Genomic DNA, 19889 nt, shown 5'->3' with positions numbered 1-19889 from the left:
TCTTGACGTGCAGAAAGTCGGGATGCTTGCCAGTATCTCCTCCCTCCCTTTTCAGCCACCTTTCACCTCTTTTCTCTCATATCCTCCTCGGCCTTTCTGAATGCAGAACTAGAAAATAACTTTTCTTCACTGCATCACAGGAAGAGAAAGTTCAGTAACGCGGAGGACAACAGAAGGAAGAGTTGGGGTGACAGCAGTTGTGGAGAAACTTTGTGTGTTTTTCAATAGGATGCTGTTGGTAGTAGGGGAGCCCAGGGGGTAATCACAGTCAGGGCAGCCACAGTGAATTATTGAGCTTTGTTCTTAGGGATTTACAGGAGGACCTGGCATAGTATGTCGATCGCAGAGGCACCATCTGCTTGAGCCAAAAACTACCGCACACCACTAGAAAACCAGATGGAACCAAAATGTCAGTGTGTGGTCTTGGCAAGTAACATGCGATACAAACAATGAGGAGGGAGCCTTAGTGTGATGTGGTGAAGTTTCAAATTCTAGCAAGAAAAAATAAGGCTTCAAATTCTAGTACATCAATCGCCACCATGTGACAATGCTACAAAACTAAGAGGCACTTTAAACTCTTCGTTACAATGCTGCACTTTAAATAGCTGTAATACAGTATTTAATGGAAATACATCGGAACACTATTTAAACTTAAATAGAAAAGCCATCAAAGACAACATGTTAATACATAAAAATACTTGTTGATGTTGATTTTAATATTTTGATGCCAAAACGTTGGAACCTCTTTCACCTCTGTGTTCTATCATCTAATCTGATATAAACACTCTGACGAGGCCAATAGTTGTTATTTTGGAAGTACAATGTTTTCCCGTTCATTCTTGAGAAATTATTTCAGCTGCTGAACATTTAAACGCTCCCTTTGTCATATTTTGTTTGATATTGTAAATGTTTTCAGTTGAGGACAGGTCTGGAATGCTGGCAGTCAAGTTTAGTTTTACTTGGAAGCCATGCTGCATTCTGAATCCATTAAGAATTTCTTTAACAATGTCTGAAGTAGGCCAAAAGTAGGTGAGAACTTCCCTGAAAAAGATTCATTCTTGATGGTAACACATGTTAGTACATATCATTCCACAATAATGGTGCCAACACCAATAAGCAAGTTATCTATGATCTGTGGATCAACAAGCCCAACAATCAGCCTGGTGGTTTCTCTTCTCTTTACCCTGGAGGATGTGACGCACGATTTCCGCGAAGAATTTCAAGCTTTGATCGGTTATATGACAGGATAGTTTACTCATTTGTCTCAGTCCATCGTAAATGTTCTCTGGCCCAGAGAGGGCGGGAGTGTTTTTATGGATCTTGCTTATTTTCGGTTTTTGTTGATGCAGCCTCAAAGTAGTATCACTGACAGTGCATTTCCTGAGCCTGCAGAAGGATTTCCACTACAGATTCACATCTTATGTATGGCACTGCTGGATGAAGGCTTTGTTTTAAGCCTTGTGTGCAGATGCTTCTCTGGACTCTCTGAATCTCTTAAGGGTGTTGGTTCCTATTGAAGATGAAATTCTTTAGAATTTGGCACTTAGTAACCTTACCTCGTGTGTTCCCATACACAGTTACGTTTAACTACGGTAATAACTCAGCTAGGCCATTTAGTTGTACTTCCCTCCTTGTCCTACAAAAGCACAAGAGGGGCATCAGTTTATCGATTGAAGCATGTTTGACTCTTCTACAATGGATGGCAATTCATTCCTTCAGCTTTCAGACAAACATTGTTACAAACTGAAAGCACAGTGTGTGTTTTCTTTCGTTTTTCAAAATCAGTCTATTATGTCTATTTGCAGGAACAAGAAAAAAGAAAGTTGTCAAGCAGCGATGATGACTTTGTTGTCCTTTCACTTCTTCGCAGTGAAAAAAAAAAATAAAAATCTGGTTTGATGTAGTCATGAGAGGACGTCAAAGTATCCTGCATTCCAATTCCAAGCTGTTTCACAATAATCCGCCACAACCGGTCTTTTAATTCCAGTCCATGTATTCTTTACATTGTATTGTCATAAAGCGCCCTGTGCTGATAAAGTGTGTCAGTCTACGGCTGCTCTGAGCAGTCACAAAACATTAGACTGATTTGGAAAAAACAGAAAAATCAGTTCAGAAAACTCAACATTCAAATATGATTGAAATTGAGGCATATTGTATTTAATCTTTTAATGTGAGACAAAATTGGACAAAAAATACAGACTTAGTGCACAAAAGCTTACATTCAACTTGCATCCAGGCATGTTTGTCCAACTTTTGAAATATGCATGTTAATGTGTATTTCAAAAGTCCAGTTTTAAACAGCCTAACATAGTAATTTATTTATTTTAATGTAATAGTACATTGTACTGTTAAGGTGTTAAACTTTGGTCACACAGTGTTTACCTTGGCCTCTAATTCTTATTATAACGTCATGTTAGCGACCTTTTTTCTTTTGACTGAGACGTTCTACCCTTCTTTTTATGAAACGTACAAATCCTATATTTTTTTTTGTTGTTTTTATTTTGTCATTTGTTTTTGTATTGTCTGTGGATCATTCAGCAATTTACACCTTATGCCACATAGAGTGTGGCAGTACGGCTTGGACTAGATAAGATACAGGTGTTGATGAGAGTTTTCTTGCTGTTCAGGCCTTCTGTGGATACAGTTTGCACGATTAAGTCTTTGAAAGGCTCCAAGAGTCATTAATAACTGGTGTTTATATACAACGTGTTGCACTTTTGCAAGAAAAGTCACACAGCCTGCTGTGTGTTTTACAAATGCACCCGCTAAGTATACACGTTGTGAGAATATTTTAAGTGATTCTTGGTTGCATCACCACATTACTGCTCTGCTTCTATTCAATTCAATTCAATTCAGTTTTATTTATATAGCGCCAAATTACAACAAATGTCATCTCAAGGCACTTAAATAATATAGTCCAATTCAAGCCAATTGGAGTTCAATTCATTTATAAAGAGCCAATTCAAAAACAATTTCCTCGCTAAGGAAACCAACAGATTGCACCAAAACTTGTCTTCAGTCCTCTGATGGTATTAACATGTGTTTACTTGCCTCTATCAGGCCTCGTCCTTCCCACACAGCAAGTCAAAAACTGCAGTTGTTGCCGCTCCTATATGGTAATGTCAGGATGCACTGACAGGTTTGGGACATTGTCATTGGCTTTTGAAAATACCAGCTCCTAGAAAACATCCTCAGAAACCAAGTTAACATCTACCAGCAGCCTGCTTGTGAAAGAGGACCCAGACTAAGAAAGGCTCACAACCTCACTTACTGTCAAAAGGGCTGTGGCTGCTGATGCATCAAATGCAAAGAAGCATGCACACGTAAGTGTTTTTCTATGGAGTCAGACAATACTCTACAGGGCAGTTAATCAACTTGCCAGCCAACAGTCATTGTACAATAAAATGCAGCTCCAAATATCGGGTCAGATCATGAAACCTTTCACACAAACATTAACAAGTAGATGTAAACACTTTTACGGGTCTGACAAAAGAAGTTAAAGACTAAACCACATCACTGCTGTTTAACCTGAAGTGAAAATGAAAAACTAAACAGAGGAGTGCGCCAAAAGAAAGGAATGTTTAGACTCTAACCTGTTTCACCAGTTTTCACAAGCCAAGAAAAAAAGCTGTATGTGTGTGCATGTTTGCATGTCTGTCAGGTAGTGTCTGTCAGCAGTAATTTACATCCAATTCTAACCTCAGCATATATTCAGTGTTCAGGAGACTCAACCTGTGTAACCTATAATTGTAAATAATTTCTGCATTTATCTCTAAAAAAAAACATACGTTTTAGGAACATGATGTCTTAAATTATTAACACTTCATGCATTTAGAAAAGTGAAAATAAACAACTACATTTACAAATGTACTGTAATTAAAAGGCTGAAAAACCTCTCTAGAGTTTGACTGAGCGTGTGACATACCGTGCATTCCGATTTAACAAATGAAAGCGCCCACAATATGCAAAATGGATAAAATTTGTTGCTTTGGTATGAATGTGCCAAAAATAATAATGGCAGGAATTATAAATACTTAATGTATGTATATATATATGTATATAATACATTTAGCAGCCTGCATCGACAGCTTTCATGCTATTCTTTGTATTTTGTCAATGATATACATGTATTTAACCTGACCGAACATCAGAATGTTTAATAGCTACATTAGCCCACAGCACAACATAGCTCTTTCACAATTAAGCCTCAATAACTGTGCAGGGAGAACATTTTCCCATATAATTTCCTTTTCTCTTTACAGAGATGCAGCTTCGGTGATGACACAGAGGATATCGCTACATGGTGATTTTCCACTACCACTTGTCTGAATTGTGTAATTACTACATTCCATATTTTAACAGTGAGCTGTTGCTACTACTCAAGTAAAGAATCACACATACTATTAAGAAATAAGATTTTTCAGCACTAAACCATCAAATTCCTTCATTTTTACACTATTTTTGACAACTGAATCACTGAATAGGTGATCTAATGGTTACTGTCCATTCTTTTCCCTGCTTCTTCCCCCAGCCATTCTATCTGTTTCGGCGTGTTTATGCGTCTCTGCTGTCATCTTTTCACAACAGATTTGGCTGTTCAGGAGGAATCGTGGCTTATCAGAGGTATCATTAGCCCGAGGTGTAGCTGCTTTTCACAGTACAGCTTTTTTAAATCAATCTTGAATACATTTTCATTTTGGGGCAATGTGCTTGCTGTAGCCTGTGACATACTTTGAACCCATTAATTTATTTCTCCATGTTGTTTGAACCTTGATTTCACACCTGTATGAACAAGCACAAACAACTCATTCTGCTCTGTCACTAGGTATAAGCAGCGCTTACTGGGAACTGTCACACTTTTGATCCCTGCCCATGACTGTAAAGTCATGCTCGTGATTTTTTTTTCCCAGGACTGGTGCCAAAAACAATAACCAGAGCCTGGCATTGCATATAAGATGTGCACAGGTCTAATGGACGTGAAACAGCAAGGGAAAGAGGGTGTGTGAGGCGGAGGAAGGGCTGTCATATTTTGGCTGCCATATGGTTTATAATCAATATCTTTGCAGCCACTCTCATCTGCCGTCTTGCTGATTTTCTGCTGCTTCACCATCGATCAACCTGAACGACCGGCTGACTGGCTGACATCCACAAACCTTTACCTTTTATTTTGTGCAGTGAGGTCAAAAATAGCCCCATCAAGCAGTTCAACCCTGACTGAGAGGAAGATCTCTAAACCTCTAAAAGTCGTTTACTCAGTTTGTTTTGTCATTTTCATCCTATCAGTTTTATTCAATAAACTTCACCAAAGGTGAAACTGATCCCCACCATATCACAATACGCAGTTTTCTAATCAGCCTTGCAGTGTTGGGTTATGAGAGCCTTGTCAGTCAGAGCCCAGGCGAGCTGGACTACCTGATATGAGTTATGAGACAGGAAGCATGGCTCTGAAATGAGCTGCGGTGAAATGAAAGGGCTCATGCTGCTTGGGAGAATGGGGAAAAGATAAGATAGGACGAGGTGTGAGAACAAGTAGTCAGGAGCAGAGGGGACAGCAAATATGCTAGTAGATGTGAAAATTGAGGACAATGTGAAAAACACAAAAACTGAAAGGCGGGTGTATTACATAAAATGCAACCTGAAGGTAGTTTGGCTGGAAACCTATTCGTTGAATGTTACTCACAGAAAATGCAAGTTTCAGTGGAAATGATTATTGTATAGGTTTCCAGCCAAACTATCATGTCAATGTCCATCATCCCCATATGCATTCCTACATCATGATGTCTACATTTTAAATGCCTTCTTAGTGTTAATTTGGCCATAAAGGCTTATTCTTAGGAAGGAGAGGTAGATTGTGGAAGGTGCTAATCCACTGACCGTTATTGATCTGAAGGTTAGTTTAAGATTTATGCTTCACAATGTTTTCCACAGTTTGTAGATTAAACTACAGGGAGTCTTCCTTGTAGTTTTCTACTTTCTCTCCCTCACGCAATTCCTTAGCTTTCTACTATGCTCCTACCCACGAGTTATTGCTAAAAAATAGAATTCAAAAATGTATGGTTTGAGGTAGATAAGAAAAAGAAATGGTTAGAGGTGGAAGCAATGTACCGTACATTGTTAGGTTTACATCTTACAGAATGCATTGTTAGAGAGAGATGCAAAAATCTACATTATCATGGCTTACACATTTTAATATTCATTTTATTATTCATTTTATTATTCATTTTATTATTCATGTATGACAGAAACCATCAGTCTGGGGATACACTGCTGTCTGACAATTTACACTCACGGTTTGTGAAACGACTATGTTTTGGAAACATGAATTCCATGTTTTCTGGTAAGAGCGGGCTGGTTGTTAAACTACTGTTAAAGTGTGAGCCAGGCACTACAATAAGGGCCCACTGCATTGATAAGCTGGGAACCTGTGAGTCTGTACACTGCCCTGCGGCAGAGTGGATGATAAATCTCTCAAGACAAAAGTTTAAATATGGGAAAATTACATCCATTTCTCTCTATCTGCTGTGTGGCGATGTGTGTGCGTTTCAGAGAATGTAAATGTAACTTGTGTGAGTGTCTGAAAGTAAAAGGCTTTACAGGAAGATGTGTGTAAGGCACAACTGAGCACATATTCCAGCAGGGGCGTAATGGGAATGTTTAACAAATGGAACCCAATGTGATGTCAGCAAGTGCTGAAAACAAGGGTCATCGTGTTCACACATCCTCTCCTCCTCACATCTGTTTATGCAGGTCCTATACTGCCTGGAGGGGAAGCGTCCGTTTCTTTGAAGGATTAAGAGATCTCTGATACCTCCCGTGAAGACTCACATTTGATCAGATCAAACTGGGTGAATACAACTCTTAGGAGTTTATTCAGCAGAGTTGATATTTAAAAAAAAACTAGAAGCTGGGAATAGTGATGGCTCATGGAAGGTGGCCCCTAAAAGAGTATATTGACAAGCGTAGCCAGGGACCATGAAATGGCTTCTGGAGTGCTGTAAGTCGCTTTGGATAAAAGCGTCTGCAAAATGACCGTAATGTTCATACCTACATATTTTAATGTGTCCTGTTAAAGTAGATGTTAAGTGAAGAAAAGCCCACTTTGCTCCTGGTCAGCTCAAGTGGCCTGATCAGTCACCTCAGCTTTACTGAAGTTCAGAAGTCAAGAAGGAAATTCAAAAAATGATATGTCTCCAAGTGCAAGAGAAGTCACCAGCATTTTGAAATAGTTTTTCAGTAAATGACAAACTCTGACATAACATTTTTGTCATAGTGGGCAGATTCTGACGAATAAAGAAAGTATATAGCAAAAGAGATTGTTGAAAAACGCTTACACATGAAAATGTCCCATTCTGGTTTATCTACAGTGTTAAAATCATGTAGTATCACCTTAAACATTACCCAAAGCTTAAAAAAGCGAGGTATAGGCATGTTTTAAAAAAAATGTCTTTTTTTAATCACATGCAAGCCTTTTTTTCTGCACCTGTTTTACCCACAAAAAGGAAACAGAGAAATCAGTCATGAGAAGTGACTGAAAGTTAGTCTGACATTGGCAGAGAACTGCATGCTTACGTGGGATCCAACTTTTCATCTTAAGAAGCTGATTTAGAGAGTACGTTTTACGGCCGGGGCTCAGGCCAGGACTTTATACATTTTGAGGTCATGATTTCCCGAATGCAACACCAATGGCAGACATTTTTGGACGGTTACCAGAGAAAAGATTGAAACCTTTCAGATTTTATTCCATCTGCATTTGATCCAAACACCCAAGACTAACTTATGATTTAACTTATGACTAACGTATAACTAATGAACTAAAATTATTACTACAACTACACAGCTTCTGTCTCTCAGATTTTTAGATTTAGAGTGGAGTTTCGCTGACAGCTTTGACACATTCTAAAGGAGACAGCTGCTGGTAGAAAATTAAAAGACAGAAAGTTTGTATCACTTAAAAATCATAAATCTGTTTTAAATGAAAATTTGTTTCATAATAAGCAATGGGCTAACAATAAATCTTGTTCAGCCTTTTAGCTACTTCAAAGTTAATCTTCTTGGAGTTTTTACTAATTCCTTTGCTCCACTCATTTGTCCCTCCCTCAGCTCCATAATGTACTGTATATGGTTGATTCCCAAAGACACACCTGCTGAGCTTTCTTGAACCAGATCAAGTCACGTCTTGTACTTCCTATTCTGCTCCATTAGTGTTAATGATCTACTACAGATAAAGCTTTATTATCTTAAATCTAGTCTTCCGTGGGAGGTATGTTTTCCCAGATGATTCAACAGAGATATACCTTGCATGCTTAGCAGATGACTCTCAGGTGTTAGGCTATTTTTACACTGCTGCACTGTTATTGGTTTAGGTGTGCATAAGGAGTGAAATGTACCAAGGGAGGGTCTTGTCGTTCTCCATTATATCCTCATCAGAATAAGATTTCGTCAGCTTTCTGAAATTCAGTCGGCCAGAGAACGGTGAGCAACAGAAAAACAATCAAGTTAAAACTTTTACGCAGTCTGATTAGATTTTCTTTCATTTTATTCTGCACTGCTCCTTTTCTCTACGCGAACCATACTTTCTATGTTGCATATCTTACCGAGGCCACACAGCATTAGCAGAAAGAGACAATCAGCTGCAAAGTGCATTCACTTCTGAAGAAAGGGGCTGATGCAACATTTTCCCTTCCAAATCTGCTGCACCAACACCTACACACACACGTCTAAAGAGCAAGTGCTAATTAAAGGCAGGCGCATAGCAGCAATGAGTTTTGCATTGATGACATGCAGCACCTGCTTTTGTATTGTCAATTTCACCCCTGGCCCCATTCCCCTCTTATTTTTCAAACCTCTTCCTGTGATTAGTTGCTCTATCTCCTTTTTATCGTCTCCTCCTTTTTCATCCCTTCTAGCCTTGTTGTTTAGATTCTATTACCCTGTGCTGCTCAACCCCCCCAATCAGTCCTAACAGCTCAGTATGTGTGTTTGTGTGTCCTCATAGATGTCTGTGGAGGCTGTAAGCGGTGCCAGTGTTGAGAGTGAAGTAGCTGCCACATCTCCAAATGATTAATCATTAATCATCAATGGTTTGGGTTAGACTAGGTGAAAAGTGGCTACAGACACAGATACATGCACAACATACTCACACGTTTACCTTGTGCAGGTGTCCTGTTCATTTCTCATCTCGTAGGGGTTGTCTGTCTGAAGGTCTGTGTCTCATTCAGCAACTGTTTAACAGAGGGAACTGAAATGAGGATGCAGTGAAAATAAAGTGGTAATAATGTTCTTAAACAGGAGCTGCGCATCATTAAAGAGGAATATAATAGTGAAACTAACACTGCTTGCACTCTGAAAATGACAGAAAGTGCTTTGACAGCCAACCACTTCCCGTAAGCTTTCTTACTCTGATTGTCCAGCCTGTAGAAACTTTTTTTGTGTGTGCGTTTGTGATTCCTTTTTGGTTATTACACACGTGTGTCTGCTTGTGTCTGAGTAAGATGATCCACTTGTCCTGGATTCCCTGCTAAACTTAGCCAGGCGACCTCAGTCATGACTGTGTGGTCATCAGCATGGTTCACTCACTTTTGTCAGAGCAGGACGGCCGGAGCGCCTATTGCTTTATCCTGCTGATCTAACACCACATGACCTCACCGATCAAGTGAATATTGATCTCCAGACAGCAGTGGGAGCCTCTACCGTGAGTCACAAAAGATGGTCCGACAGTAGCTTAAGGTCATGTCCAAACTAATGCAGGTTAATTCAATTTTCTTCTGACCACTGTCAGGATTGTTTTTATTTTATTTTGTTATTGTGACTTTGGTCACGCACACAAGGAACCTTTCATCTATATTTGTAGTTACATGTCAGGTGCTCCCAGAACAGCCGGTGTAGGAGTTTTACTTTCTGTTTGTCTTTCCACAGAAGCAAATTTTGAAATGCCAAGTGCCGAGCGCACAAAAAATAAGTACACCCTTGGATTTAATAACTTGCAGAACCTTTGCAACCTTTGGCAGCAACAACCTGAGGTAATAATTTTCTGCTTGACATTATCAGTCTCTCACGTCGTTGTAGAGGAGTTTTGGCCAACTCCTTCTTGCAATGTTGCTTCAGTTCTTTGAGATTTGCCAACATTTGTTTATGCGCAGCTCTGTTTAAGGTCCCATCACAGCATTTCAATTGGAAGCAGTAAGGGTGGACTTCCACCCACTGCTTCTGCGTTCTGGCTCTGTTTATGTTGAAAAAATAATGACATGGTGTAATGAGTCACATTTTGTTGTTAATCTGAGGTTGTACTTACCTAATTGTAAGTCCAGGTAAAGAGCAAATGACTTTTTTTTCTTTATCACATTGTGAAACATCAAACCTTAAGACTTAATAAAACTTGCAATATACTGTATGTACACACTAAAACCAGAAAAATGCAATATCGTCATACTTGAATTCAGTGAAAACGGTCAGGTTAACTTATCTTAAAGCCAGAAAACTAGATGAAACGATTGGTTGCATGGTAACCTCACAGTCATGGCATGACTGCAAGAAGTTTGTATGCCAGACCAGGAAATAGCCAGCCTGTAACCCTGCAGCTTGTCCTTTTTACACTTCACTTCCTCAACAAAATTGGCCATGTAATTTGTGAGCTGTTGAGGCGAAGTTATAAAGTATATTCCTGCTGCATCCGTTCCTTTCAACATGTTCATTGAACTTGAAACTAATTCTACAGCTTCATATACCGACTCAAAAAGCCTGAAATATGAAACATAAAGAATAAGATGTTTTATGGACTTTTTACTATTAGAAATGAGTACAGAAAATATTTCCAATGCAGACATCCCTCTACACACAAATTCTCATATTAGCAGTGGACAGAATCATAAAGGGTGAAAAGTCAGTTGAATTACTTGTGACACTTCATATTGAATCTCAGAGCTTTTTCAAACTCTTATCTAGAGGATAGCCTCTCAGAAGAAGCAAGTCCTCACATAAATACACATTCTTATTCTAATAAAATAACTGCTCCCATTGTGTTGGGAACAGCAGCAAATGCATTGCTGATGGGATCCTGTCATGTCTCTCTGGCCACAACACTGAGCCACACACTCCACATTGACGATGGCATCTGCTTGTGACGAAAAGGTTCGCATCAGCCTGATGACTTTATGAAAGCGCTGCAGCCTCCTGAGACAACCTTCACGCTTCGGCCCGTGAAACAAATGCATTTGCTTACAGCGTCGCTCATTAGTATGAACCATCAGCCTCAGTGAGGAAGTGAGAGTGTGAGACGTTTCTCTGTGATGATGTTGATGGTTACTGTGACTCTCAACTCTAAACTTTAACCCCCCAGCACTCAGCTGTACTGAGCTGGATACTGCTGTATGTATTATTAATGACTGCAAAATTCTACACATGAAAGGCTGGCTTTGTGGCTGGATGAAAGACCCTGTGTCTACTCTGTCACCCTGTTTCTTCCTATTAACTGCTTCTTTCTGTTTTCGGCTCTCTTCCTCTGCTTATATCATGTATTCTCTTGCTCCCTGTTTTCTGATTCAGTTTTGGATCAGTTATGTCAAAAAGCTGTATGTCACAGTGTCAATGACGATCAGTTTGTCTCCACACTGCAGCGAACAAAAGCCTTTTGTCCTCATTCTTATTGAACAAAACTGTCTCATCCACCAAGAAGTGAACAAAAATCCTCTCCTTGCTGTTTTTGTGCAATACATTTGTCTCCGTCGAGAGTTTTGAAGCAACATCATACGTTTAACGATAAAACTAAACACAAATCAAACCACAGCCCCGTATTTGTTGATATCTATAACATGATTGTTCCCTAGCATATTTGTATTCTTGTGTGCAGAATGGCACAAGCACTGCACATTTCACAATTGTTGCACCTCAGTGTGAAGCCTGTTACTCACATGGGCTGTGAGTAGCATTTCAAAGCAAGCAAGAAATGTCAGCACATTCGCATGGTGAAATGTAGGTCTGCTGCCCTCTACTGGTCAAAATGCTTTACTGCGGAAAAGAGAGAGAAAGCTGATCCACAGGTTAGCTCTTTACGACCACTTACAGTATTGTTGCTATCAAATAAAAAAATGAACATATCTTCTGTTATTTATTTTTTAGTGTTTTTATGGTCGAGTTTATTGTCTTTATCATGCATATGTGTCTAAAGTGCTGGTTGTCACACATAGTGTAAGACAATGAACATATATGGACATTAGGTGCAACCAGCTGAAAACCAAAAAGTAAATAAACAAATTGGGTCACTGTACACACAGTCATTTCGTTTTTCCCATCATTCTTTTAATATGTGATTTTTGTGCAAAAATGCCAAAACAATGTTGTTTGCTCAGTCTCCATCCACTGATTAAGATAGAATGTGGTTTGTTCGTTTAAGCTAAAAAGTGAATGTTATATCAGCGCTCTATGTTTTAAACACTGGCTTTATATTCCCATTTAGATAGTTCCTATTGCTGCTTGAATCAATCAAATTTGAATAAATGTACATACTATTTTTTGCCATCTAAATCAGTATCTAAAAGATGAACTGAAGTGGGAACCGTTTCAAATTTGACTTTCACAATTTATGATAAAGACTTAATAAAATAAAAAGAATAAGGCACTGCTATTACAGCAAATTCTACTCTGATGTTACACACGTCTGAGATCAAAAGCACCACAGAGAGGTTAATTATCTTATTAACTTGTGAATTTCCCTGCTGTGGGACAAATAAAGGTCTATCTCATCGTATGTTAGCTCCAAACGGACTAATCTGAGATTTGGGAGTAACCATATTGTTGCACTACTGTTAGTACTAATGAGTGATCAATCATATGAATATCTAAAATCTCAAAATAAGTCAATGTCTAGTGTTTCCAGATCCATCCATCTATTTTCTACATAGACTCGATTTCTACTCAGTCGAGTTTAGGGTCGCGGGGGGTGCTGGTGCCTATCCCAGCTGCCATTGGGCGAGAGGAGGGGTACACCCTGGACAGGTCACCAGTCCATCACAGGGCCACACAGAGACAAACAAGACACACAACCATCCACGCTCACACTCACTCCTTGGGTCAATTTAGAGTCACCAATTTAACCTACATGCATGTTTTTGGGCGGTGGGAGGAAGCTGGATTACCCAGAGGGAACCCCGGCATACACAGGGAAAATGTGCAAACTCCACACAGAAAGGCCCCAGGCGGGAATTCAAACCAGGAACCCTCTTGCTGTGAGGCGACGGTGCTAACCACCACACCACCGTGCAGGCCTGTGTTTCAAGATACCAAACATAATGTTTATTTTCTATATTTTTCAAGTTAAATAAGTCAGTTTTTCTCTTTTTGTTTGTACTATAATGAATCTGTGAAGAAATTGTACTGAACAATCCTGACGATGACCCAATATTTCAAATGGAACAGAGAAATGGTTACATTTAACAACCTTTCAGACTGCAGCCTTTCATTTAGTTATCATAAGTTAAACATCTTTTTCCTGCCATTCAAGCCCTCCATCAACACCATGTTGTTGCACTTATTTCTGTAATCTTTCATTTTAAACAGCAGATAATCAGACAGCATGTTCGTTGCTGTTAACTTGGATTTATTACCTGACTTCCTTGGGTGAAATAAAGCCGAGTTTTTTTGTGTGAGCTGGACTGTGTCCAAATAATTTTATTTTTGTTTTCTAGGTCAAAAACGATAAAAAAGAGATTTTTTTTAACCATAGTTGTGACAATATGCTTAACTGTGAGGACATATGCCCACATGGGTTTAGAAAGGATATCTCTGTTCTCTTAAACTGTTGAAATGATTATCTGGATTCATGAAAACAACACAAAGGATGAATATATTTGCAGACTATGAAAGTTAGATAATCAATTCAACGTGAGAAGGCTACAAACATAATTTCACAGCATTAAAAAGGAGATTTTCCACAAGTCTTTCTTCTCTAAAATGATGGCCTGGAACTTTTTGCTTCAAATGTCTCTTTGGGATTCAATTTTGTTAGAAGGGACCCTGCTCAGCCATTAATCAGCTCAGTGATCACAGACATTTTAATTAGTCTACTGTCAGTCTCACAGGACTAGGAGTATTAAAGACTTATCTCTGCACATCTTATTGTGTTTCTGAGGATGCTCTTCTTTTCCGAGGGCAGTCTCAGGACTTCTCCAGGCTATTTCAATTAGATCATGCTGTGAAAGATATGAGATGAAGGCGGTATTAGGTGAAGAGTAATGAGCCACGGTAACGGGGGAGCTCCCGAGAGAACTTTAATCATGTACCTTTTTTCTGTTTACATTCCCATCATCAAAAGGAAAAAGGAAGTAGACAAGTCAAAATTGTATCTCCTCCATAAAGGCTCAACAAAGCCTAGGCTTCTATACTTGCACATTACTTTCATTTTGTTACATTTTTCAAGGTTAGCATTAAAAGCTGTTGTTAATGCGGCAAACATTCTACCCAGTGTATAGAGATTTTGTAATGATGGTGACTCACACTCATACGACCAATCACCGTACAGTTACGTCCCTGAAGCCACTCCAAGGCAAGAGCAAAGCAAAGTGCCAACAAAGGTGATTTTATGAACAATCGTGGTTGAGGTATGTTAAACTAATTGAAAACATGACTCTGGGTTGCAATAAGCTTACGTTTTTAAAGAAAATTCAAATCGTCAGGGGATCACTCTATCTTCCGTTCAAACAATCTTTTGTAAACCAGTGAAATGTGTCTCTCAGCATTTCTTTTATTTCTGCTTGTGTTTGTGAAAAGCCTGTTCGTGTGGATTTCCTCCCATGAAGTGCCATAAAGCAAAAAGAGGAAATACAACTGCTATAATTGTTTTCATAACAAAAATATGCATGAATAGTAAACTTTATAATTATTTGTTCTAATCAAATTTAGAAAAATGAATAAAGCGAGGATGAGACATATTTTTCCTCTATCTCTCAACAGGATGAAGCAAGTTCAGAATTTTAACCAGGCTGCATTTTGTCCGCTCCATTAAGGTGCTGTTTACACATACCCGGGTATTTTGATAAACGCATATTTTCTAACCTTCGTTTGCAAAAAAAACCACGTCTACATTGAACCGCATAAATACGCTATCAAGAGCTGTTAAATTACGCCAAGCCTGACAGTGGCAGTGTTAGAACAATGAGAATTCCACACAAGCCAATCAGAAGCCTAAAGAGAGAACCGCTGACAGGAAGAACTTCCGGATCCTTTTCAAGAAGAAAGTATGGCGCCAGGCTCATGTGTGTGTACTGATAGCGAGACTGAGCTACTTTTACACGTTGCGCTGGACTATAAAACTGCTAAAGCCGTGAAAAATGTCTTTGTTGTTCAATACATTGTATGACTGTAATTTTCAAAATCACACAAGCGAGTATAGCTCTCAACAACAGAAATGCTGCTAGTACCTCCATGCTTGCCAGATAAACAATGGACGGAGAGAATGGCGTTTGACGCTAGCATCCTGCCAACATGGCGGATAGGGGCGGGGCTCTGTACTATGACGACAACTCCTCATTCCATTCCCAAAACTCCGTTTTTGTCTCTTTCAACCAGTTTACACACAAACGCTAAACGGAGTTTTTAAAAAATCTCCACTTTTGCCGGAGTTTCTTTTTAGCTTCGTTTTCGGAGGAAAAAACTCCGTTTGTGTATAAACGAAGGGAAAGGTCTTCGTTTATCAAAATACCCGGGTATGTGTAAACAGCACCTAACTCAGAGTCGGATACAAAGAAGCCACACCTCCAGTAGATGTCAGTCAGTAGAGGCAGGAGGCCTGTCCACAGTGGAAAATTGTCACTACTCTGTGAATTCAAATCCAGTGTTCAAGGAGTTTGATTTGTTTCAAATGCCATACATGTATGATATAGTTTAAAGTATTCAAAAGAAAGTGATATAGTCTTGAGCTACGCCTCATTTCTGTACATTTTGCTTTCGGGGGCCCAAACCTTTAAGTCATTTTTTTTAAATGGGCCCAAGCAATCGATCTTCATGGAAGGTTGGCTGTTAGGAAGCCATTCTTGAAAAAGATAAACAGGGAAGTAAAAGCTGAAGTGTGCCAAATGACACAAGAAGTGGACTGAAAATCATTGGCAACAGGTCTTATGGAGGGATGAATCCTCCCCAGAGCCCAGACCTCAATATCATTAAAGCAGTGTGGGATCATCCTGACAGAGAACGGAACAAAAGGCAGCCAACATCCAAAGAAGAGCTTCGGGGTGTCCTTCAAAAAGCCTGGAGAAATTCCTGAAGACTACTTAAAGACATTATAAGAAAGCTTGTCTAACAGTGTTCAGGCAAGATGGTTGGTTAGTAAATATTGATTTGCAATCCAAAAACCATAATTGTCTGTTTTTTTTCTATATATTATTAGATTAATAACGATTTATCTGTGATCTATTTTAATGCACAATGTTAATTATTCCATATACTGCTGGACCTGGGTAATAAATTAAGTTTCTTAATGTTTTTAGCATGTTTGAAATGACAATAATCTACATAAACTAAAAAAAATTGCTTGATTACTTAATGAAGGACAATCTCAAAAAGTTTATACTTACTTTCTTTGTTGTTGTTGTTTTCTGACATTATCAAATCAATGCTAATAAGTAAGTCAAAAGGCTCTGTATGCCATGGACTCTTTTATATTCAGCTTAATATAAATGGAGCCAGTAAGATGTTAATTATCTAAGTATGCAGTTCTAGTGTTGCTTTAGCTCTCAGGGCCTGTAACTTTGTTCATTTTAGTCATCTCAAAATAAAAAAAATAATAATACCAAGTAGCATAGTGCCACGAAACAATACACTAGTGAACGTGGCGCAGCATTTAGCTGCTGATAGGGTGCCAGAAATTCCCATCAGGGGATAACCCGAAAACCCGAGTCAAAAAGAGCATGAAGATTGATTTCATATGTATGCTGATGTTTATCTGTGTTTGTGTATTGTGCCAGTATCCAGCTGATTATTTACAGTAAAGGTTGTAACATGTCATTATAAAGTTACTCATGGCAATGTTGTGTTCAGATTTTATGTATATTCATAATCAATGTGTTCACCATTATGGACAAAGTGTTTAGAGCTAAAAGACATGGCCAAGGTGAAGAATACTGAAAGCCTAAACTACTGAAAGTGTACAAGCTAATGCATCAGGATTGGCCTAAAAGTACCTGAAAACTAATTTTCAGGACAGGTTGAATGAGGAGCTAGTTGGGCCAGCTGTTTACATATGAGCTAGTTGGACCTCTCTGGGTTCAACGTGAACTGAAAGACAACACTCGGACAATCTGCAAGTTTTTGGAAGGTACAAAGAAGACTGCATCACATGCATCAACTGCTTATTGAGACAGCAACAACTTCAAAGGTGAACAAATAATGACACAACCCCCTCTCTTCACCTGGCTTAAAAATGACGGAGAACTTCTGGGACCTTCTCAAATGTGAGATTTATTAGGACAACACACCTGTATGAGCAGCCTCAAGGGAGGCTGTAGTTGGATCAGATGACATAGCTGACATTTTCGTCAAAAGGAGAACTAATGGTTATATAATTAAAAGAAGCGGTAGATATATTGGTCATTGGATATGTCAGAAAGGCAAAGAGTCTCAACTGATTTGATTTTAATTTTTTTAACTTAATTGTCAGAATGATGGCAAACTTTTGAGGATAAATATGTGAGTTGGGAAATAAATACATTTTTAGGCCTTATAAATGTGCACATTAATTCCCCTGAAAACAACTAAGCTTACATTTCCTTCCCTAAACAGTGAAGTTTGAAGATCAATAACATTTTGGATTGACTGAGAGCATTTTGTCTAATTATTGTGCATTAAATGTACCGTTCCTTATTTCAAGCATTGAACTAAAGTGTGGTACTTTAATACTTCCTAAAGGCTATTCATACAGTGACTGAGCTTTTCATTCATTGTAAAATATCTCTCACAGATGTTTCTTTTTTCAAGCAGACGAGCTATGGCCAAACCAGAGGCCCCGACTCCATGGCAACTGGGTAAAAGAAAACATTATCATTATCTCACTCTTTGATAGTTTGTTCTTGAGATTTCACCTGGGGGGTTGGGCACATCATTAACTGTTAAGGTGACCGTGTCTATCTAATTATCAGTTGTGTGTGAAAGCAAACTCTGGTCTTCTCTGACGGGACAGACTGCTCCTCACATTCAGGGTGATTGTTCTCACAGATGTGACACCGCACATCACAAGGCCTTAGCTCACATTACCCCTCACTCCCCATGGGGGCAGAGAGCTGATTGTCTTCACATAGACTCTTGTTATAGCTTGTTTCTTAATGGGATTTGGGGAGTGGCTGGCTGCAGGGCACTTGGAAAAACCACATGACTGCCCAATCCACATGTTTCATCCACTCTCACCCAAAGATAATCCCGTGGCAAAATTCCTGTTTTGCATCTGCGTGAGCTTCGTTCTGTGTGAAGGTGTATGAACATGATTTTTGGCCACAAAATTCACAGTAACACAGTGACTCACTGATTTATTTATTTTTCCACTCACAAGTCTAATCATACCATGAGTGTATGCTGCATCACCACCTGATGAGTATTTGTTGTTGAATTAAACTTCTATTGATTCATTGGTGTTTTCCCAGCCATCCCTCGAGGTGATGAAGTCAGAAATGTAGATTGGTCATCGCTGCTCTCTGCTCACAGGCACTGACTGGAGGCTGTGGTAATTTTACAATGTAGGCTACAAGAGATTCCTCCACCCACATGCACACACAAAGCAAAGTGATTATTTGAATAATTGATTTACTCATCACATAGGTTTTTCATTTAGATTTTGAGCCACAAGTCGTTTATTGCTGAAGATAACAACCAGTTTAAAAAGTATAACAGCCAAGAGAAAAAGCTGCACTCCATCTCTGGTAGCTGTGAGTTCCACACGTTTACGCAATAGTGGCTCAAAGTTCATGAACAAGGAAATGAAGATTAAGCTGATACTGTTTTGCAATGAGAAATAAAAATAAGCACAGACAAAAGTCTTCATTATGTGTCACATGTAGGCTCATGCTAAAATGGTGAATCACTTCACACTGTTGTGTCTTATCTCTTTTCTTATGTAATTTTGTTTCCTGAGATCTTTTAAGAACAATTCGACCCCTGTAGGTCTGAAAATCCACATTTATCTCTAAAATTTAGACTATTCTACATGTTTAGTATTAGAGGCTACACTTGTTTTGTTTTTTTGCAATGCAGTTGGACTTTTTTTTGTGACTTTGATAATATTTAAAGTTATATCTGACGACCTGGTGGAAAAACACACACACACACACACACACACACACACACACCCACACACACAGACCCACTTCAGTTTAAGACGATGCAAGAAGCTGACTGCTGAAATCGCAAGAGCTCAACCTTTCCTGTAAGTTGTACAATGAGTCAAGCAGCAGTAAGCTCAAGGATCGGTGATGTCGAAACTAAGGTGTGGCAGGTCTGTGTGAGTACTGGGGCAGTAGCTCCGCTGACTGTGCGATAACAGCCTCCCTGCACCTTTAACTAAACATTGGGAATATTTATAGAGTGACGTGGGACGCAGAAAGCGTGCTGAGTGCGGACAGGAAGCGTTGGGCGCTCGTGGTGGTGGCAAGTTTGCACAAGTTAACAGATACTACACCAGAAGTCAAGTAACTCAACTCCAAAAGGATAGACGTATCACTACAAAATGATTATTCATGTCTTAATACGCAAAGTAACAACAATGTTAACCCATTTTCTTTATAAATACATTGATAAATAGGCTTTTGGAACGTGACTGTATTGTGTTCGCTGGACAAAGTACGCCTTAGTACTTTAATTTTGAAAGCCTACATAGGAAGTGGTTACTCTGCATGGCGTGTGACTTCACCCCCAAA

The sequence above is a fragment of the Odontesthes bonariensis genome, chromosome 9 (genome assembly GCF_027942865.1).
Source record: "Odontesthes bonariensis isolate fOdoBon6 chromosome 9, fOdoBon6.hap1, whole genome shotgun sequence".
Taxonomy (NCBI): Eukaryota; Metazoa; Chordata; class Actinopteri; order Atheriniformes; family Atherinopsidae; genus Odontesthes; species Odontesthes bonariensis.
The sequence above is the reverse complement of the archived record's forward strand: the minus strand, read 5'-3'. Positions refer to the sequence as shown.